The sequence below is a fragment of the Phyllobates terribilis genome, unplaced genomic scaffold (assembly GCF_046119375.1).
Source record: "Phyllobates terribilis strain yellow unplaced genomic scaffold, ASM4611937v1 Scaffold_156__1_contigs__length_4398808, whole genome shotgun sequence".
Lineage (NCBI taxonomy): Eukaryota > Metazoa > Chordata > Amphibia > Anura > Dendrobatidae > Phyllobates > Phyllobates terribilis.
The window spans coordinates 350,085-374,169 of NW_027362916.1; the positions used below are offsets into that span (position 1 = coordinate 350,085).

At 48.0% G+C, this 24,085-nt stretch overlaps 1 protein-coding gene across 2 annotated transcripts in view; it reads left to right on the forward strand.

The window, feature by feature from the left end:
* LOC141206994 (uncharacterized) overlaps positions 1–24,085 on the forward strand; it is a 182,495-nt gene that overhangs the window by 115,029 nt on the left and 43,381 nt on the right. Inside the window, exon 1 of one of the 2 annotated variants that reach the window (XM_073664353.1) lies at positions 19,050–19,117. The exons of the other annotated variant lie outside the window; for it this stretch is intronic. The gene's annotated coding sequence lies outside the window, so the exon portion shown is untranslated. Of the gene's footprint in view, positions 1–19,049; positions 19,118–24,085 lie in introns of those variants that run through there. 2 annotated transcript variants of the gene reach the window in all.

Consider the following 24,085-nt stretch of genomic DNA (forward strand, 5'->3'; position numbering starts at 1 on the left):
ATGAACTTTTTAGAATTTACCAAATGGCTGCAATAAAACAAAGAAAGAAAAATTTAAAGGGGTCTGAATACTTTCCATACCCAGTGTGTGTGTGTAAATATACAGTACAGACCAAAAGTTTGGACACACCTTCTCATTTAAAGATTTTTCTGTATTTTCATGACTATGAAAATTGTACATTCAAACTGAAGGCATCAAAACTATGAATTAACAAATGTGGAATTATATACTTAACAAAAAAGTGTGAAACAGCTGAGAATATGTCTTATATTCTAGGTTCTTCAAAGTAGTCACATTTTGCTTTGATGACTGCTTTGCACACTCTTGGCATTCTCTTGATGAGCTTCAAGAGGTAGTCACCAGAAATGGTTTTCACTTCACAGGTGTGCCCTGTCAGGTTTAATAAGTGGGATTTCTTGCCTTATAAATGGGGTTGGGACCATCAGTTGTGTTGTGCAGAAGTCTGGTGGATACACAGCTGATAGTCCTACTGAATAGACTGTTAGAATTTGTATTATGGCAAGAAAAAAGCAGCTAAGTAAAGAAAAACAAGTGGCCATCATTACTTTAAGAAATAAAGGTCAGTCAGTGCGAAAAATTGGGAAAACTTTGAATGTGTCCCCAAGTGCAGTTGCAAAAACCATCAAGCGCTACAAAGAAACTGGCTCACATGAGGACCGCCCCAGGAAAGGAAGACCAAGAGTCACCTCTGCTTCTGAGGATAACTTTATCCGAGTCACCAGCCTCAGAAATCGCAGGTTAACAGCAGCTAAGATTAGAGACCAGGTCGATGCCACACAGAGTTCTAGCAGCAGACACATCTCTGCAACAACTGTTAAGAGGAGACTTTGTGCAGCAGGCCTTCATGGTAAAATAGCTGCTAGGAAACCACTGCTAAGGACAGGCAACAAGCAGAAGAGACTTGTTTGGGCTAAAGAACACAAGGAATGGACATTAGACCAGTGGAAATCTGTGCTTTGGTCTGATGAGTCCAAATTTGAGATCTTTGGTTCCAACCACCGTGTCTTTGTTCGACGCAGAAAAGGTGAACGGATGGACTCTACATGCCTGGTTCCCACCGTGAAGCATGGAAGAGGAGGTGTGATGGTGTTGGGGTGCTTTGCTGGTGACACTGTTGGGGATTTATTCAAAATTGAAGGCATACTGAACCAGCATGGCTACCACAGCATCTTGCAGCGGCATGCTATTCCATCCGGTTTGCATTTAGTTGGACCATCATTTATTTTTCAGCAGGACAATGACCTCAAACACACCTCCAGGCTGTGTAAGGACTATTTGACGAAGAAGGAGAGTGATGGGGTGCTACGCCAGATGACCTGGCCTCCACAGTCACCAGACCTGAACCCAATCGAGATGGTTTGGGGTGAGCTGGACCGCAGAGTGAAGGCAAAAGGGCCAACAAGTGCTAAGCATCTCTGGGAACTCCTTCAAGATTGTTGGAAGACCATTTCTGGTGACTACCTCTTGAAGCTCATCAAGAGAATGCCAAGTGTGTGCAAAGAAATCATCAAAGCAAAAGGTGGCTACTTTGAAGAACCTAGAATATAAGACATATTTTCAGTTGTTTCACACTTTTTTTGTTAAGTATATAATTCCACATGTGTTAATTCATAGTTTTAATACCTTCAGTGTGAATGTACAATTTTCATAGTCATGAAAATACAGAAAAATCTTTAAATGAGAAGGTGTGTCCAAACTTTTGGTCTGTACTGTATATATATATATATATATATATATATATATATATATATATTTGTCGGGACCATCACCCTTGTCAATAGCTAAAGTAACATACGGTCAGAGGCTGCGATTACAGTTAGAGTGAGCCGGAGAATTCATTGTATATCTGATATTCTAGATTTCACCTTGTAATCTCCCTGTTCTGCATTATTCACTGTTGCTATAGTTATCACAATTCCCCCATATCAGGGACATAAATAATTATATTTGTTACTCCCACATTGTGTATGTCTGTGCGTTGTATCCAGTCACCTGATTACAGGGCATAATGGGGGCATTACACTGTGTGGGGGCATCATACATCCTGCATAAGGGGCATAATGGGGGCATTACACTGTGTGGGGGCATCATACATCCTGCATAAGGGGCATAATGGGGGCATTACACTGTGTGGGGGCATCATACATCCTGCATAAGGGGCATAATGGGGGCATTACACTGTGGGGGGGCATCATATATCCTGCATAAGGGGCATAACGGGGGCATTACACTGTGTGGGGGCATCATACATCCTGCATAAGGGGCATAATGGGGGCATTACACTGTGTGGGGGCATCATACATCCTGCATAAGGGGCATAATGGGGGCATTACACTGTGTGGGGGCATCATACATCCTGCATAAGGGGCATAATGGGGGCATTACACTGTGGGGGGGCATCATATATCCTGCATAAGGGGCATAACGGGGGCATTACACTGTGTGGGGGCATCATACATCCTGCATAAGGGGCATAATGGGGGCATTACACTGTGTGGGGGCATCATACATCCTGCATAAGGGGCATAATGGGGGCATTACACTGTGTGGGGGCATCATAAATCCTGCATAAGGGGCATAATGGGGGCATTACACTGTGTGGGGGCATCATACATCCTGCATAAGGGGCATAACGGGGGCATTACACTGTGTGGGGGCATCATACATACTGTATAAGGGGGATAATGGGGGCATTACACTGTGTGGGGGCATCATACATCCTGCATAAGGGGCATAATGGGGGCATTACAATGTGTGGGGGCATCATACATCCTGCATAAGGGGCATAATGGGGGCATTACAATGTGTGGGGGCATCATACATCCTGCATAAGGGGCATAATGGGGGCATTACACTGTGTGGGGGCATCATACATCCTGCATAAGGGGCATAATGGGGGCATTACACTGTGTGGGGGCATCATACATCCTGCATAAGGGGCATAATGGGGGCATTACACTGTGGGGCAGTAAAGGGGTCCTGTACTATGAGAACAATACGTTTCCTCCCTTCCTGTCTCCATAGTTGGGTCGTATGTATCTATTACAGGAAACAGAACAGAAACCTTATGATTCTTATAAAGGGGCAACACAAGACCCCAAAAGAGTCTCGGCGCTGAAGGGGTTAATGCCCCCTGCGCCCAGTAATGGGGTCTCCACATACCTCCACCTGCAGAGCCGCCACCACATATATGGCTGCTCTGTGCCCACAGGACCTGTGATGAGGTCACAGGAGGGGAGGAGTCAGGGGTCACATGATCAGGGGCCTCAGTGGATGCAGGACTCTGCTGTGCTGGTTGTCATGGTGCTGGATGAGCTGAAGTTTATGTGTGGGGTCAGGAGTAGAGATGAGCGGTGTTCGACTAGAACTGTTCGCCAATCTCAAATTCGAGCTGTTTTGGGCGGTGTTCGAGTTGTTCGACGAACCCGAACGATTTGCAAAAAATTCGGCTGTTCGAGGTTATGTTCGATAACTGTTCGTGCACCAAAAGCGTGTCCTGCATGTCTGGCGCTATTTAGAGCACCAATCATGCAGGGATTGTCTGCCACTCACTGTAATGCCACAGCCATGGTAGTTGTGGCATTAGAGTGATTGCCCAAATCGATGGGAACTGTGCTCACAGTGAAACATGAAAAGCCGGCAATTCAGCAGCGGCGTACACAGGTACCCGACAATTTAGAACCGAAAGAATAGAGCATCACACATAGATTAGATAGATATAAACATGTCAGCCACATATATACGAAGTACAGTGAAAGTGCTGCTTACTGTACTTGTCATTTAGCGTAAAGGATTTATCAAAAAAAATAATAGTGTTTTCATGCACCGTCTCTTTAAAAAAGCCGGCCGGCAATTCAGCATCTGTACCCGACAATTTATAACAGACAGAATAGAGCTTCACACATAGATTAGATAGATAGAAACATGTCAGTCACATATATATGAAGTACAGTGATAGTGTTGGTTACTGTACTTGTCATTTAGTATTAAAATAAAGGATTTATTATTAAAAAAATTGGCGTGGGGTTCCCCTTAATTTTAGGCTCTAGCGGAGGTTAAGCAGACGGCTGGGGCAGATGTTTGAAGCCTGGGAAGGGGGTAATACCCACGGAGCTTCCCAGGCTACTAATATCAGCCCCCAGCTGAATACATAGCCTTTACTAGCTATTAAAATGGGGGACCCCCCCCAAAAAATGACGTGGGGTCCCCCCTAATTTAATAGCTAGCAAAGGCTAGGCAGACAGCTGGGGGCTGATATTAATAGCCCAGGAAGGGAGCCATGAATATTGGCCCCCTCCCAGGCTAGAAACACCAGCCGTCAGCCGCCCCAGAAATGGCGCATTCATAGGATGCGCCAATTCTGGCACTTAGCCTCGCTCTTCCACGCTGCCCTGGTGCGGTGGCAGGGGGTAATAGGGTTGGGGTTGATGTCAGCTTATAATGCCAGCTGACATCAAGCCCAGGTTAGTAATGGAGAGGCGTCTATAAGACACCCCCATTACTAACCCCATAGTCAAAGTTAAAAAAAACACAAACACCCAGAATAAAGTCCTTTAATTGAAATAAAGACACAGTCCTTTATTGTTCTAAATTAAACCATACTTACCGTCACGCCCATTCCAGCTGAAGCCAACGATCTCCTGCAATAAAAGAAAAATAATAAAGCAACCTCATCCTTACCTTTCCATGGTTCCCACGACAGCTTCAGCTCTGATACATCGAGATGACAGGCTGGACCGCAGCAGAACACTGCCATCCAGCCTCTCATCCCGCAGACACTGAGAAGCGCAGGCTTGCTTGCGCTGCTCAGCGTCTCTCTGTGACGACATCCAGATGAGCCGAGTTCATGTCCAATGAACTCGGCTCACCTCATGCACGTCACTGACAGCGTGGGAAAATTCTCAAGCTGAAGCGCTGAGTGCAGGAGAATTTTCCCACGCTGTCAGTGACGTGCATAAGGTGAGCTCATGTCCAATGAACTCAGCTCACCTCCTGCACGTCACTGACAGCGTGGGAGAATTCTCCTGCACTCAGCGCTTCAGTGTGAGAATTCTCCCACGCTGAAGCGCTGAGTGCAGGAGAATTTTCCCACGCTGTCAGTGACGTGCATGAGGTGAGCCGAGTTCATTGGACATTAACTCGGCTCATCTGGATGCCCTCACAGAGAGACACTGTGGAGCGCAAGCAAGCCTGCGCTTCTCAGTGTCTGCGGGATGACAGACTGGATGGCAGCGTTCTGCTGCGGTCCAGCCTGTCATCTCGATGTAGCAGAGCTGAAGCTGTCATGGGAACCATGGAAAGGTAAGGATGATGTTGCTTTATTATTTTTCTTTTATTTCAGGAGATCGTTGGCTTCAGCTGGAATGGGCGTGATGGTAAGTATGGTTTAATTTAGAACAATAAAGAATTGTGTGTTTATTTCAATTAAAGGACTTTTTTCTGGGTGTTGTGTTTTTTTTAAATTCTTTACTAGAAATTCATGGTGGTCATGTCTAATATTGGCGTGACCCCATGAATTTCGGGCTTAGGGCCAGCTGATAATGCCAAGCTGGCCCTAACCCCTTTATTACCCAGTGAGCCACCGCATCAGGGCCCTGGATGAGTTGGGTACAGCGCCAGAAGATGGCGCTTCTATGAACGCGCCATTTTCCGGGGTGGCTGCGGACTGCAATTTGCAGCGGGGGTGGCCCAGAAAGCTTGGGCCTCCCTGCGCTGCGGATTCCAGCCCCCAGCTGCCTAGTTGTACCTGGCTGGACACAAAAACAGGGCGAAGCCCCACGTCAATTTTCTTTAAATTATTTCATGAAATAATTAAGAAAAAAGGGCTTCCCTATATTGTTGTGTCCGGCCAGGTACAAATAGGCAGCTGGTGGTTGGGGGCAGCCCGTTCCTGCCTGCTGTACCTGGCTGGACACAAATATAGTGCGAAGCCCCACATCAATTTTTTTAAAATTATTTCATGAATTTCCTGAAATAATTTAAAAAAATTTAAGTGGGGCTTCGCACTATATTTGTGTCCAGCCAGGTACAGCAGGCAGGAACGGGCTGCCCCCATCCACCAGCTGCCTATTTGTACCTGGCCGGACACAACAATATAGGGAAGCCCTTTTTTTCTTAATTATTTCATGAATTTCATGAAATAATTAAAAAAAATTGAAGTGGGGCTTCGCACAATATTTGTGTCCAGCCAGGTACAGCAGGCAGGAACGGGCTGCCCCCAACCACCAGCTGCCTATTTGTACCTGGCCGGACACAACAATATAGGGAAGGCCTTTTTTTCTTAATTATTTCATGAATTTCATGAAATAATTAAAAAAAAAGTACGTGGGGCTTCGCCCTATTTTTGTGTCCAGCCAGGTACAACTAGGCAGCTGGGGGCTGGAATCTGCAGCGCAGGGAGGCCCAAGCTTTCTGGGCCCCCCCCCGCTACAAATTGCAGTCCGCAGCCACCCCGGAAAATGGCGCGTTCATAGAAGCGCCATCTTCTGGCGCTGTACCCAACTCATCCAGGGCCCTGGTGCGGTGGCTCACTGGGTAATAAAGGGGTTAGGGCCAGCTTGGTATTATCAGCTGGCCCCAAGCCCAAAATTCATGGGGTCACGCCAGTATTAGACATGACCGCCATGAATTTCTAGTAAAGTATTTAAAAAAAACACAACACCCAGAATAAAGTCCTTTAATTGAAATAAAGACACAATTCTTTATTGTTCTAAATTAAACCATACTTACCATCACACCCATTCCAGCTGAAGCCAACGATCTCCTGCAATAAAAGAAAAATAATAAACCAACCTCATCCTTACCTTTCCATGGTTCCCACGACAGCTTCAGCTCTGCTACATCGAGATGACTGGCTGGACCGCAGCAGAACGCTGCCATCCAGTCTGTCATCCCGCAGACACTGAGAAGCGCAGGCATGCTTGCGCTCCTCACTGTCTCGCTGTGACGGCATCCAGATGAGCCGAGGTCATGTCCAATGAACTCGGCTCACCTCATGCACGTCACTGACAGCGTGGGAAAATTCTCACGCTGAAGTGCTGAGTGCAGGAGAATTCTCCCACGCTGTCAGTGATGTGCATGAGGTGAGCTCATGTCCAATGAACTCAGCTCACCTCCTGCACGTCACTGACAGCGTGGGAAAATTCTCCTGCAATCAGCGCTTCAGCGTGAGAATTTTCCCACGCTGTCAGTGACGTGAATGAGGTGAGCCGAGTTCATTGGACATGAACTCGGCTCATCTGGATGTCGTCACAGAGAGACGCTGAGCAGCGCAAGCAAGCCTGCGCTTCTCAGTGTCTGCGGGATGACAGGCTGGATGGCAGCGTTCTGCTGCGGTCCAGCCTGTCATCTCGATGTAGCAGAGCTGAAGCTGTCGTGGGAACCATGGAAAGGTAAGGATGAGGTTGCTTTATTATTTTTCTTTTATTGCAGGAGATCGTTGGCTTCAGCTGGAATGGGCGTGACGGTAAGTATGGTTTAATTTAGAACAATAAAGGACTGTGTCTTTATTTCAATTAAAGGACTTTATTCTGGGTGTTTGTGTTTTTTTTAACTTTGACTATGGGGTTAGTAATGGGGGTGTCTTATAGACGCCTCTCCATTACTAACCTGGGCTTGATGTCAGCTGGCATTATAAGCTGACATCAACCCCAACCCTATTACCCCCTGCCACCGCACCAGGGCAGCGTGGAAGAGCGAGGCTAAGTGCCAGAATTGGCGCATCCTATGAATGCGCCATTTCTGGGGCGGCTGACGGCTGGTGTTTCTAGCCTGGGAGGGGGCCAATATTCATGGCTCCCTTCCTGGGCTATTAATATCAGCCCCCAGCTGTCTGCCTAGCCTTTGCTAGCTATTAAATTAGGGGGGACCCCACGTCATTTTTTTTGGGGGGTCCCCCATTTTAATAGCTAGTAAAGGCTATGTATTCAGCTGGGGGCTGATATTAGTAGCCTGGGAAGCTCCGTGGGTATTACCCCCTTCCCAGGCTTCAAACATCTGCCCCAGCCGTCTGCTTAACCTCCGCTAGAGCCTAAAATTAAGGGGAACCCCACGCCAATTTTTTTAATAATAAATCCTTTATTTTAATACTAAATGACAAGTACAGTAACCAACACTATCACTGTACTTCATATATATGTGACTGACATGTTTCTATCTATCTAATCTATGTGTGATGCTCTATCTTTCTGTTCTAAATTGTCGGGTACCGCTGCTGAATTGCCGGCCGGCTTTTTTAAAGAGACAGTGCATGAAAACACTATTATTTTTTTAAATAAATCCTTTACACTAAATGACAAGTACAGTAAGCAACACTGTCACTGTACTTATTATATATGTGACTGACATGTTTCTATCTATCTAATCTATGTGTGAAGCTCTATTCTTTCTGTTCTAAATTGTCGGGTACAGATGCTGAATTGCCGGCCGGCTTTTTTAAAGAGACGGTGCATGAAAACACTAATATTTTTTTTAATAAATCCTTTACACTAAATGACAAGTGCAGTAACCAACACTGTCACTGTGCTTCTTATATGTGTGACTGACATGTTTCTATCTATCTAATCTATGTGTGATGCTCTATTCCTTCTTGTCTAAATTGTCGGGTACCGGTGTATGCCGCTGCTGAATTTGCCGGCCGGCTTTTTTAAAGAGAGTGTCTTCTGAGCAGTTTGTCAGCTTTTGGACACCTTTGCAGGTGTTTTCTATGTGTTTCTATGTGTTTTTGTTTGCCTGCCATTGGTTTTAACGGTGTTCGACGGTGTTCTAAGGTGTTCGACGAACAGTTCGACGAACAGTTCCTCGAACATCCCGGTGTTCGACGAACCGAACCGAACCCGAACACTACGGGGGTGGCTCAACACTAGTCAGGAGGGGTTTACAGTGTGGATGTAGCAGAGCCGCGTGTGTACGAGGTGTACGGGGCGGAGCCGCGTGTGTACGAGGCGTACGGAGCAGAGCCGTGTGTGTATGAGGTGTACGGAGCAGAGCCGTGTGTGTACGAGGTGTACGGAGCAGAGCCGTGTGTGTACGAGGTGTACGGAGCAGAGCCGTGTGTGTACGAGGTGTACGGAGCAGAGCCGCGTGTGTACGAGGTGTACGGAGCAGAGCCGTGTGTGTACGAGGTGTACGGAGCGGAGCCGTGTGTGTACGAGGTGTACGGAGCGGAGCCGCGCGTGTACGAGGTGTACGGAGCAGAGCCGTGTGTGTGCGAGGTGTACGGAGCGGAGCTGTGTGTACGAGGTGTACGGAGCGGAGCCGTGTGTGTACGAGGTGTACGGAGCGGAGCCGTGTGTGTACGAGGTGTACGGAGCGGAGCCGTGTGTGTACGAGGTGTACGGAGCGGAGCCGCGTGTGTACGAGGTGTACGGAGCGGAGCTGTGTGTACGAGGTGTACGGAGCAGAGCCGTGTGTGTACGAGGTGTACGGAGCAGAGCCGCGTGTGTACGAGGTGTACGGAGCGGAGCTGTGTGTACGAGGTGTACGGAGCAGAGCCGTGTGTGTACGAGGTGTACGGAGCAGAGCCGTGTGTGTACGAGGTGTACGGAGCAGAGCCGCGTGTGTACGAGCTGTACGGAGCGGAGCCTCGCGTGTACGAGGTGTACGGAGCGGAGCCGTGCGTGTACGAGGTGTACGGAGCGGAGCCGCGCGTGTACGAGGCGTGCGGAGCGGAGCGTGTACGAGGCGTGCGGAGCAGAGCCGCGCGTGTACGAGGCGTACGGAGCGGAGCCGTGTGTGTACGAGGCGTACGGAGCGGAGCCGCGCGTTCGAGGTGTACGGGGTGGAGTCGCGCGTGTACGAGGCGTACGGAGCGGAGCAGCCCTTCGAGGTGTATGGGGTGGAGTCGCGCGTGTACGAGGTGTACGGAGCAGAGCCGTGTGTGTACGGAGCCATGTGTGTACGGAGCCGTGTGTGTACAGTGCCGTGTGTGTACAGAGCCGTGTGTACGCTGTATACAGCTGTATACTCCCCAAGTTCGGTTGCAGACACCGCGGCTCTTTATCAGACTGTAGAAGAACTGACTCTGGACACTCGGTAAAACTGCGCTCGGACGTCTCCTGTTTCTCGCACAGATATTGATAACATAAGATGGAGTCAGACGAACCCTCCTACAAAACTTGATAACAAAGTCATTACTACAGGACTGGATGAGAAAGGGATTTATTCTACAAGAAACGCTGGGGCCACAAATGAGAGAATCCGGGCCCCGTGGCTGGATACTCCGGACCCCCGGCGTGTTAGGAGCAGACGGGGTCTTTGTCCCTGGAGCTTCTCTGCTCGGTATGATGAGACTCTGATCTTGTTCTTATAAAGAGGGTTGGAGTAAAATAGAAGCTGCCTGAATATGAGGACCTTGTCTGATCTCTATGTCCTTGTGTACAGAGCTATGGAGATAGCGCTATTCTCTGTATAATAGATGTGATGTCGCTGGAGCCCTAATATTCCTGTACAGGGGTCTCTGTAGAGATAATCTTACCCCAGCATTATGGATCGGGAGAAGGGAAAAGGGATTGGGGACATTTTATTGTAATTTCCCTGTAATAAAAACTGTAATAAAATATAACGGATTAATAAAAAGTGTTTCGTTTTCCCACCATTTTGTCTGTAGGAGGTAAAGAGCCGAGGCTGAAGATGCTTTATCTACAAAAGGCCCCACTATCAGTATTTGGTCAGTATTTTTTCTCAGGAGTGGGTGATAAATGCAGAATTGGTGACTTGTTTCTATTATACCTTTTCTCTGATTGTTCCTCACCAGGTTTTGGCTCCCACTCCTGAGAAAAAATACTGACCGAATACTGATAGTGGGGCCGTGACCAAAGAGGGAGGATTGGAAACTCCGAATGTCCTTGTCTATTTGGGGATTAGGAGTTAGGAAAAGGGGCAGGAGAACATTTTGGGTTTTGTTTTGGTGGCAAGAGATGCAATATTTGTCCATATAGTGTAAATATATGAATACAGTTCGGTCCAGAAATATTTGGACACTGAATCTTTGTGATTTCAGCTCTGCAGGCCACTAATTTGGATTTTAAAATGAAACAACTGAGATGTAATTGAAGCGGAGACTTTCAGGTTTAATTAAAAGGATTAAACAAAAATCTCCTGTGAAACGTTTAGGAATTACAACCATTTTTCTACGAAGCCTCCTCATTTCAGGGGCTGAAAAGTAATTGGAGAAATTAACTTTACCATAAATAAAATGCTCATTAATGCTTTGTAGAGAATCCTTTGCAGCTGTGACGGCCTGAAGTCTGGAAGCCATGGACGTCACTAAACGCTGGGTTTCCTCCTTTGTGAGGCTTTGCCGCCTTTACTGCAGTGACTTCAGTTGTTGGTTGTTTGTGGGTCTTTCTCCCTTATGTTTTGTCTTCAGCCTGTGAAATGCAGCTCGATGGGGTCGAGATCTGGTTACTGACGTGACCATTGCGCCATCACAGAATATTTCACTGCTTTACAGTAAAAAACTCCAAAGTTGCTTTCGCACTATGTTTTGGGTCATTGTCCATCTGTATTGTGAAGAACTGATCATGTGACTGCTGTCCATGTGATCTTCTCTGCCCAGCCACATGACCGTGACTATAATGATGTGATCGTACATCACTTCCCATTCTGCCACCACATTATTCATTATCATGTGTTTTTTTTTATGTGCCGAATCCGTCAGCACCTCCAGTATTGGCGCGTCAGCGGTGAGATGACTGCTTCCTCTCACGTGTTGGTCGCATCACATGAAAACAGCACCATCAATCATGCGCACAGGCACCTTGTTTTCAGTGGGCGGGCCATCTGAAGATAGTGTCTGAAGTCACTACCGCTTCTTGGATGATGTTCCATTCATTTTGTATGTGCAGGAATCCACATGCGTTACAATTTTTTTGATTGGGTCCTACATGTAAATAGCCTGGTTGTTCAGTCCACCATCTCCCCATGACGAAGCCAGGTGCAATACGTGCGTCGGGTGTGTTTTTCCCTTTTGACTGGTGAGGTTACTTTATGCTACTGTGCATTTCTTACACTTTAATATTAATATAATATAATGATGGTCTGTTTCAATTCAATGAGAGCTCTTTTCCGCATTATGGGTTCACAGCAACAGTTTCCAAATACAAATGCCACACCTGGAATCAGCTCCAAACCTTTTACCTGCTTAATTGATGATGGATTAATGAGGGAAGAGCCCATGCAGTCAATGAAAGAGCTTTTGAGATAATTGTCCAATTACTTTGGTCCCATGAAAAAGATACTGCTCCATATTAAAGAGCTGTAATTCCTAAACCCTTCAATTAGGATGTGAATACCCTCAAATTAAGGCTATGGCCCCACTATCAGTTTTTGGTCAGTATTCGGTCAGTATTTTTTCTCAGGAATGGGAGCCAAAACCAGGTCACATGACCGTGAATCGCTGATGGGCTGGCATGACAACCTGGGGTCTGCAGGAGACCCCTGCGGTTGTCATTGCCAGGATGCTATGAACGCCGCCTAGCGGTCGGCGCTCATAGCCAGTGAGCATTTCTGCTACACACAGGTCATCTGATGATCGCAGCTTCTACTCTCCCATAGAGACTATTGAAGGAAGTGAAAAGTAAAAAAAAAATGCTTTTATAAATATTTAAAAAATATAAAAGTTTAAATCCCCCCCTTTCACCACATTCAAAATAGAATAACAAAAAAAATAAAATATACAGATATTTGGTGTCGCTGCATTTAGAATTATCCAATCTATCAATATATGGGCAGCTGACCAGTGCTCAACGGCCAGTGGCGGCTGCCCCATAGTTAGCCCGGCTCCCGAAGTAACAAAGAGGGGTGGAAAGGTAGGGTAGCATGGTGGCTCAGTGGTTAGCACTGCAGCCCTGCAGCTCTGGGGTCCTGGGTTCAAATCCCACCAAGGATAACATCTGCAAGGAGTTTGTATGTTCTCCCCGTGTTTGTGTGGGTTTCCTCCAGGTTCTCCAGTTTCCTCCCACACTCCAAAAACATACTTTAAAATAAGTAGAGGGGAGAGAGCACAGATTGTAAGTGCAGTATCAAGACTCAAATATATATTAAATAAGTGCTGGTTGCACTCACCTTTATGATGTCATAATAAACTTGTCAATAATTCCAAAATAACCATAAGAAAGAAAAATGAGCTGCACTCACCAGTCCTTAAAAGCAGAATCTTTATTCCCTGAGGATAAAAAGTCCGGCAAGCAGGGAGAGCGGGGAAGAAAAAAGCCGACAACAGCTGTTTCACGTGAAGACGCTTCTACAGGTCTGTGTTACAAACCTTTTAGTAGCCATTTGTGCATGATGGGAGGATGACTTATAGCGTTTTGATAAAAGACTATCTCGTGTAAATTTTTGTGCTTTCTCAAGTGCGGTATTTAGTTCATGTCTAGGATAACCACGAGCAAGAAAGTTGTTTTTCAACTCAGAAGCCTGATCAAGAAAGGTTTGGTCAGAAGTATTCAATTTACGCAGACGGAGAAATTGGCTGTATGGAACCACAGATTTAGTCTGCACTGGATGAGCACTATTATAATGTAACAAAGTATTACCAGCTGAAGGTTTTTTAAATAATTATGTGTGAATGGTATTATTTTCAATTGAAATGGAAACATCCAGAAAATCAAGAAAAAGTCCTCCAAAATTCGCAGTAAAATTCATATTAGCTGTATTTGTGGTGTTCAAAAACTGAACAAAAGCCGTAAAATCTTCTGCGGTACCTGACCAAGCGATGAAAATATCATCAATATATCTTAAAAAAGATCTAATACACTTAACAAACGGATTTTTGCAGGAAATAATAAATTGCGTTTCACAAAAAGATAAAAAAAATATTAGCATAGACACACGCTGCGGGTGTGCCCATCGCAGTCCCGATATTCTGGCGGTACCATTGGTTCTGGGACTGAAAACAGTTATTTGAGAGCACAAAATCAAGGCTTTCTAAAATAAAGGAGGAAAATTACTCACTTTTATTAGACTGCATCAGGAATTTTTTTACTGCCTCCAACCCTAGTGCTTTGGGGATGCGAGTGTATAAACTGGTAACATCTATAGAACATAGAGAAAAATCAGGTTGCCAGTTAACCTCCTTTAGAGCAGAGGTCCCCAACCGCCGGTCCGCGGACCAGGACCGGGCCGTTGGGGTTTTTCAGCCGGTCCGCGGCACCACCACAGACAATCACTAAACATTGACAGTGTGCTCTGGTCTGCGGTGGTTCAGAGCACACTGTGTGGGGTGGATGCTGCCCGCTGTTCTAGACTCCCGCAGGGTAGACCTGTAGAGGACCTGTGATGACATCAAGGTACATAACTGTGATGTCACCACAGGTCCTGAAGCAGGATGAAGCAGGGGCGGAACTACCGCCCGTGCAGCCGGTTCATTGAACGGGGGCCCCGAGGGAGAGGGGGCCCCTCCAGCCTCCAGCAGGGCCGCCATCAGGGCATGACTGCCCTGACTCCAGTATGGGGCCCGGCCGGTAGGAGCCCCCTCGGAGCCCCCCTCTTGTGCGTCTCTCTCCTCATGGGGCCCCCGGCCCCATGCAAAGCGCCGGGTCCAGGACATCTCATAATTCCTCTGACTTCCGGTCATGTGACGGCGCCGTCACATGACCGGAAGGCAGGAGAACCTGGTGTCAGCGATTTGGACGAGCGCCAGGATTCTGCAGGGATCGCATGGGGGTAAGTATAACAAGTTTTATTTTTTTTTAAATACAATTAACTAGGAGTGGGGGGAATGGGAGATGCACATGGGGGGAGGGGAGAGATGAGAGATGCACATGGGGGAGGGGAGAGATGAGAGATCCACATGGGGGAGGGGAGAGATGAGAGATCCACATGGGGGGGAGGGGAGAGATGAGAGATGCACATGGGGGGGAGGGGAGAGATGAGAGATGCACATGGGGGGCAGGGGAGAGATGCACGGGGGGGTGAGAGATGCAAGGGGGGGTGAGAGATGCACGGGGGGGTGAGAGATGCACGGAGGGGATGAGAGATGCACGGGGGGGTGAGAGATGCACGGGGGGATGAGAGATGCACGGGGGGGATGAGAGATGCACGGGGGGGATGAGAGATGCATGGAGGGGATGAGAGATGCACGAGGGGTGGATGAGAGATGCACGGGGGGGTGAGAGATGCACGGAGGGGATGAGAGATGCACGGGGGGTGGATGAGAGATGCACGGGGGGGTGAGAGATGCACGGAGGGGGATGAGAGATGCACGGAGGGGGATGAGAGATGCACGGGGGGTGAGCTGCACATGGGGGGGTGAGAGATGCACATGGGAGGGTTATGTTTACATAACTTTGTTGCCTTATAAAGAGCGGGGGGGGGCCCCCAAAAATTTCTTGCACAGGGGCCCACTACAGTCTGTGTCCGCCCCTGGGATGAAGTAAATGCAGCTGAACAGCAGCTGTCAGGACAGCTGCCCTGTCCTGCTGCAGGGCGTGATGGGGCCTCAGTGATGCGGCTCCTGGCACAGCACATTATGTGGGGCTCCTGGCATAGCTCCTGGCGGGGACCTGGTCTACACTATATGATAAGTATGCACTAAACTCCAAATCCCTCCATTACCCCGCCCCCATATGACCAAAGCCCCGCCCACCTCACCCCCTCCTTGCTGGGCCATGGAAAAATGATCTTGCTTCAAGCCGGTCCCTGGTGCAAAAAAGGTTGGGGACCACTGCTTTAGAGCAACCAGAAAACTATCAGTGTCCTTTATGAATGAAGGTATTTTTTGTAGAAACGGTTTTAAAAGCCAATCTATATATCTCGAGAGAGGCTCCAAAAGGGAGCCCACCCCGGAGACAATAGGGCAGCCTGGGGGGATTTTGGTACACTTATGGATTTTAGGTATAGTATACCAATAAGGCCTCAATGGGAATTCTGGCAGAAGCTTTTCAGCAGTAGATTTAGATAGAACGCCTTTCTCTACGTATTTTCTTAATAAAGATCTCAATAAATTTTTATTTTTAAATGTGGGGTCACTAGGTAAAGGTGTAGAAGTATTGGAATCTGCCAATTGCGACAATGACTCTGCCACATAAAAATCTTTATTAAGTAATACTATTTTACCACCTTTATCTGCTTTACGTACAACATCCTTCCAAGATTTAATTTCATTCAAAGCCGATTTCTCATTTTGTGACAAATTAGAAAGCGGGAGTACATAAATCAATGATTCAAGCTCCCGGATAACACGATCCTGAAAGGTGTCAATAATATTACCAGGACTAGTGGGAGGTAGAAAAGAAGACGAGATGCCGCCAGTGAAGGCTACATTCTCATTACCGGCAGGTAAATCAGACAACACATCAAAATCAGCATCAAAATCAGCAGGTGGAATAGTATTCAAATTAGCCAAAACATTAGCCGATTATATAGTAGATTACAGGGTTTTTTTAATGGAAGTTACAATAAAATGTCCCCAATCCCTTTTTTTCTTTCTCCTAATCCATAATGCTGGGGTAAGATTATCTCTACAGAGACCCCTGTACAGGAATATTAGGGCTCCAGCGACATCACATCTATTATACAGAGAATAGCGCTATCTCCATAGCTCTGTACACAAGGACATAGAGATCAGACAAGGTCCTCATATTCAGGCAGCTTCTATTCTACTCCAACCCTCTTTATAAGAACAAGATCAGAGTCTCATTATACCGAGCAGAGAAGCTCCAGGGACAAAGACCCCGTCTGGTCCTAACACGCTGGGGGTCCGGCGTATCCAGCCACGGGGCCCGGATTCTCTCATTTGTGGCCTCAGCGTTTCTTGTAGAATAAATCCCTTTCTCATCCAGTCCTGTAGTAATGACTTTGTTATCAGGTTTTGTAGGAGGGTTCGTCTGACTCCATCTTATGTCATCAATATCTGTGCGAGAAACAAGAGACGTCCGAGCGCAGTTTTACCGAGTGTCCAGTGTCAGTTCTTCTACAGTCTGATAAAGAGCCGTGGGGTCTGCGACCGAACCTGGGAGTATACAGCTGTATACAGCATACACACACGGCTCTATACACACGCGGCTCCATACACCTCATATACATATGGCTCCACTCCGTACACACAGAGCTCCGCTCCGTACATGCATGGCTCCATAGACACAGGGCTATGTACATACAGGGCTCCATAAACACACACGGCTCCGCTCCGTACACCTGGTACACACGCGGCTCCGCTCCGTACACCTGGTACATACGCGGCTCCGCTCCGTACACCTCGTACACACGCGGCTCCGCTCCGTACACTTCGTACACACACGGCTCCGCTCCGTGCACCTCGTACACACGCGGCTCCGCTCCGTACACCTCGTACACACGCGGCTCCGCTCCGTACACCTCGTACACACACGGCTCCGCTCCGTACACCTCGAACACACACGGCTCCGCTCCGTACACCTTGTACACACACGGCTCCGCTCCGTACACACACGGCTCAGTACATGCACGGCTCCGTAGACACAGGGCTCCATAAACACACACGGCTTCGCTTCGTACACCTCGTACACACGCGGCTCCGCTCTGTCCGCCTCGTACGCGCGCGGCTCCGCTCCGTACGCCTCGTACGCGCGCGGCTCCGCTCCGTACGCCTCGTACGCGCGCGGCTCCGCTCCGTACACCTCGTACACACGCGGCTCCGCTCCGTGCTCCTCGTACACACGCGGCTCCGCTCCGTACACCTCGTACACACGCGGCTCCGCTCCGTACACCTCGTACACACGCGGCTCTGCTCCGTACACCTCGTACACTCGCGGCTCTGCTCCGTACACCTCGTACACTCGCGGCTCCGCTCCATACACGTCGTACACACGCGGCTCCGCTCCGTACACCTCGTACACACGCGGCTCCGCTCCGTACACCTCGTACACACGCGGCTCTGCTCCGTACACACGCGGCTCTGCTCCGTACACCTCGTACACACGCGGCTCCGCTCCGTACACCTCGTACACACGCGGCTCCGCTCCGTACACCTCGTACACACGCGGCTCCGCTCCGTACACCTCGTACACACGCGGCTCTGCTCCGTACACACGCGGCTCTGCTCCGTACACCTCGTACACGCGCGGCTCCGCTCCGTACACCTCGTACACGCGCGGCTCCGCTCCGTACACCTCGTACACGCGCGGCTCCGCTCCGTACACCTCGTACACGCGCGGCTCCGCTCCGTACACCTCGTACACGCGCGGCTCCGCTCCGTACACCTCGTACACACGCGGCTCTGCTCCGTACACACGCGGCTCTGCTCCGTACACCTCGTACACTCACGGCTCTGCTCCGTACACACGCGGCTCTGCTCCGTACACCTCGTACACACGCGGCTCTGCTCCGTACACCTCGTACACACGCGGCTCCGCTCCGTACACCTCGTACACACGCGGCTCCGCTCCGTACACCTCGTACACACGCGGCTCCGCTCCGTACACCTCGTACACACGCGGCTCCGCTCCGTACACCTCGTACACACGCGGCTCCGCTCCGTACACCTCGTACACACGCGGCTCCGCTCCGTACACCTCGTACACACGCGGCTCCGCACACCTCGTACACACGCGGCTCCGCTCCGTACACCTCGTACACGCGCAGCTCCGCTCTGTATGCCTCGTACACGCACGGCTCCGCTCCTTACACCTCGTACACACGCGGCTCTGCTCCGTACGCCTCGTACACACGCGGCTCCGCTCCGTACACCTCGTACACGCGCGGCTCCGCTCCGTACACCTCGTACACACACGGCTCTGCTCCGTACACCTCGTACACACGCGGCTCTGCTCCGTACACCTCGTACACGCGCGGCTCCGCTCCGTACACCTCGTACACACGCGGCTCTGCTCCGTACACCTCGTACACACACGGCTCCGCTCCGTACACCTCGTACACACGCGGCTCTGCTCCGTACACCTCGTACACACACGGCTCTGCTACATCCACACTATAAACCCCTCCTGACCCCACACATAAACTTCAGCTCATCCAGCACCATGACAACCAGCACAGCAGAGTCCTGCATCCACTGAGGCCCCTGATCATGTGACCCCTGACTCCTCCCCTCCTGTGACCTCATCACAGCTCCTGTGGGCACAGAGCAGCCATATATGTGGTGGCGGCCCTGCAGGTGGAGGTATGTGGAGACCCCCATTACTGGGCTCAGGGGGCATTAACCCCTTCAGCGCCGAGACTCTTTTGGGGTCTTGTGTTGCCCCTTTATAAGAATCATAAGGTTTTTGTTCTGTTTCCTGTAATAGATACATACGACCCAACTATGGAGACAGGAAGGGAGGAAACGTATTGTTCTCATAGTACACGACCCCTTTACTGGCCCCACAGTGTAATGCCCCCATTATGCCGGATGTATGATGCCCCCACACAGTGTAATGCCCCCATTATGCCCCTTATGCAGGATGTATGATGCCCCCACACAGTGTAATGCCCCCATTATGCCCCTTATACAGTATGTATGATGCCCCCACACAGTGTAATGCCCCCATTATGCCCCTTATGCAGTATGTATGATGCCCCCACACAGTGTAATGCCCCCATTATGCCCCTTATGCAGGATGTATGATGCCACCACAGTGTAATGCCCCCATTATGCACCTTATGCAGGATGTATGATGCCCCCCACACAGTGTAATGCCCCCATTATGCCCCTTATGCAGGATGTATGATGCCCCCCACACAGTGTAATGCCCCCATTATGCCCCTTATGCAGGATGTATGATGCCCCCCACACAGTGTAATGCCCCCATTATGCCCCTTATGCAGGATGTATGATGCCCCCCACACAGTGTAATGCCCCCATTATGCCCCTTATGCAGGATGTATGATGCCCCCACACAGTGTAATGCCCTCATTATACCCCTTATGCAGGATGTATGATGCCCCCCACACAGTGTAATGCCCCCATTATGCCCCTTATACAGGATGTATGATGCCCCCACACAGTGTAATGCCCCTTATGCAGGATGTATGATGCCCCCACACAGTGTAATGCCCCCATTATGCCCCTTATGCAGGATGTATGATGCCCCCCACACAGTGTAATGCCCCCATTATGCCCCTTATGCAGGATGTATGATGCCCCTCACACAGTGTAATGCCCCCATTATGCCCCTTATGCAGGATGTATGATGCCCCCACACAGTGTAATGCCCCCATTATGCCCCTTATGCACGATGTATGATGCCCCCCACACAGTGTAATGCCCCCATTATGCCCCTTATACAGTATGTATGATGCCCCCACACAGTGTAATGCCCCCATTATGCCCCTTATGCAGGATGTATGATGCCCCCACACAGTGTAATGCCCCAATTATGCCCCTTATGCAGTATGTATGATGCCCCCCACACAGTATAATGTTCCCACAGTACCGCTTGAGGTTGGAATAATCCCTCTGGAGTTGGGTTTCCCTTTCCCTGCTCCCCTACATGTAGACCCTCGAGCATGTATACATGCAGGTAGGGAAGCAGTCTTCACTAGATATTGAGGCTTTGTACAGTAATATACCACATGAGGATGGTATCAGAGGAGTAAGACGTTTCTTGAAATCGAGATCATTAGAGTGTAGCAGACATAATGACTTCATGGAGGATCTTCTAAAATTCACTCTTACTCATAACTTCTTCCTTTTTGACAGGAAGTACTTCTCCCGAGCTCAGCTGTACTATGATGAGGAGCCCCTGTGCCCCCTCGTATGCTAACCTATTCCTGGGATGGTGGGAGGAAACCACAATATTCAGGGATGATCATAAGTGGTGGCATCCATATACTGGGACATAGTATAGATATATTATCTGCTCAGGGACGAGTGAAAAGTTTCTTGAATTTGTCAGGGAACATAACATCAATAAAGTGGACCTTAGATTTATATCAGAGTTGAATTATTACCAGTTGCCTTTCCTAGATGTACTAATCAAGAAAGATTGCAATGGGACCCTAGGGACACTCATATATCATAAACCTACAAGCACTAATAAACTATTGAAGTGGGAAAGCCACCACCCCATGCTCCAAATAAAAAAGAAAAAAAAAACAATATCCACGGCCTATTTTTATGGTTGAGAAGAAACTGCTGTAATGTCACAGATTTGAATATACTGGCCATAGACATGAACACCAGATTCATGGAAAAAGGGTACAGACACTCCTTCATACCTAACCAAGAAAAAGATGGGATAACACGAGTAATAGGAGTGACCGTATCTTTAATATCCTCAGAAAACACTAGTATGTACTTGTAGTCAACCCGGACCTGGGGGTGCTGTGTGATCTACTCACACAATAACTTTCAGAAAGGGTTGGTCAATTAGGGACCGTTTAGTGCAAGGGGACTTGTCTAGATAGAAGAATCTGCTGTTTCTTTAGATGTGGAGAATGTTGTACATAGATTTACATGGTCTCATCCAATTACATCTCGAGTTCCTCTACAGGTAAAACCTTTTTCCAGAGCCAGAGGGATTATTTCAACTGTAAAACTTCAGGACTTGTATATATGGCCACATGCACCTGTCCCCTAGATTATGTAGGCACGACCAAGAGGCAATCTAGGAGGAGGGTGGGGAGCACTTGAGAGATATACTCCATGGTCGAGACACATGAACAGGGCACATTGAGGTGAAACCAGAGACATCTCCTTTGTATCATTGAGGTGGTTAAACCCAATGTGAGAGGAGGTGATCTCAGTAGATGTATCCTCAAAAAGGAAAGTAAGTGAATTTCCAGACTTGATTCATAAACCCCTAAGGGACTCGATAAGCAAATTTCCTATGCCTGTTTTGTGTGAATACAGTCCCATTCTGGATTACATTTTTGGGTTTTATACTCTAACCATTGTTACTCAGTTCCCTGTAAATGGGGTTCACATATTGTTGTACTTCATCGAGATATCTGAGCTTCTATATCAGAATTATTTCTCATCAGTTATATCCCATATATACTATTTAGTAATTAACAAGTGTGGTGATCCTTGTAGATCTCTAATTATGCAATAGGGGTCAAATTTGACCATTTAGGAATATACTGTGGGCTATCATCATCTCATATTTTATGTAGTGATGAAATAGATCTACATGCCTATTGCTTGATGGGAGAATGTGCAATACTTGTGTGACGATACAGCGTAAAATCTTAATTAGCCAGACGATTAGATTTGTTAATCCAAGACAAATACATTATTGTGTTTTATTAGAGATTGCTGGCTGTGTTTTACTAATGTTCTGCTTGCTCGTCCGTTTATGTACACTAATTTAACTTGTAAAGTGTCCAGCATTCCACTAATCGCATTAGTATCTCAGGAGCCTCTAACCATTGTTCAAGAAATTGTCCAGGCCCATTGTGTAAGTGTTGAAAGAAGATCCGGCGGAGCCTTCACCTCAGGGAGTCTCACATGTAGACCCAGTTGATGAGGTCACCTGAGAAAGATACCACCACTAATGCACACTTAGCTTTTGGGGGGGGGGGGTGAGAGCAGTTCTGCCATTCAGGGGGCTGAGCCCAGAGAAGCAGAAGGGACATGTGTTTCTATAGTAGTCACACTTGAAACAGAGATTGGAGAAAGACTTTACAAAGAGAATGAGAGACATCCTTCAGGACAGCAGATGGATTGCATGGCATTATCCAAAGAGGTGCAGTGTTCTATTCTAAATGATTCTATTCTAACGGTATCAGCCCTGACTGGAAAGATACAGATCTCCTCCATTTGACCATCAGAGAGACCATGGATACGTTTTGGGGAGACCAGGAGAGGACAAAGAAATCACCTGGCCCCATGGATATATTGTTTGGGGTTGGCAGGAGGGACCCACCAGTGTCTTCGCAACTTGTTTTTAGTCTCCCATGATGCTGATCTCAGAGAGAGGATTTTTCTGAGATGGAATGCAATCCAATACCATATGTGCTCCGGTGTGGAACGCAGACATCCTGGCATACGCAATCGCAGACAATGATCCTAGATATGTTCCGGCGTAGAACGCATAACTATGGGAATGCGCAGTCACAGATACCAGTGGGGCGGTGGCAATCAGTTTATTTAGTGTTTCAGTGTAAAGCATGTCAATTCCGGACATGCACACTAGCTGATGGACATTATCGGACCTCTAGTGCATGAGAAGTAGCGCAGGCGCAGTACATTATTGTAGACAGACTCCATTCTATATATCCTATGACAATTCACCTCTAGGAATGGGTCTCCTAGTCTGGGAGGTGTTTTGGATGAATTGGGATATTTATACATGGACACCTGGCTATTAGGCACACTATGCTGAACATCATGAATTATCATCCCTGTATTAAGCCTCCTGATGAACCTGTTGGGGAAACGCGTTGAGGCGGATTATTGAAGCATTCTGTGTACCATACCATTTCCTTTATATATACCTTGATACGTATCTGGTTCTATTTAATGTATCAGTGTATTTTATACAGTTGAAACCAGAAGTCTCCATACACTATATAAAAAGACACATATGATGTTTTTCTCAATATCTGACATGAAATCAGAATAAACCTTTCCCTTTTTAGGTAAATTAGGATTATCATAATTTTTAATATTTGCCAAATGCCAAAATAATGAGAGAGAGAGAATGTTTTAAGGCATCTTTATTACTTACTGCAAAGTCAAAAGTTTACATACATTTAATTAGTATTTGGTACCATTGCCGTTAACCCCTTTGTAGCCCAAGGCGTACTAATATGTATCTGTGCCCTGGGACTTAAGAGCCTAATACATATTAGTATGTCCTAGCTTTAATGCGGTCCCTCGACCAAAGTCGCGGTGATCGCATTAAATCTCCGGCGCCATCTTACTTCAGGGTAGATGGCGCCGTCATCCCGGGTTGTTTGCGCCGCCCCACCCACACACACACGATCGCTGTGATTGGCTGTTCAGAATTGAACAGCCAATCACAGCATTTCTCACGGTTTCCGGCAATCAGATTGCTGGAAACAGTGATGTGCAGCCTAGGATCGGTGCTCATAAGAGCATCGATCCTAGGCTGTTGCTAAGAGACCCCAGCCCTCTCCCCAACCCGCTATGATCGGTGTGATCGCCAGTCACATCGATCGCACCGATCATACCACGACTGCGCGG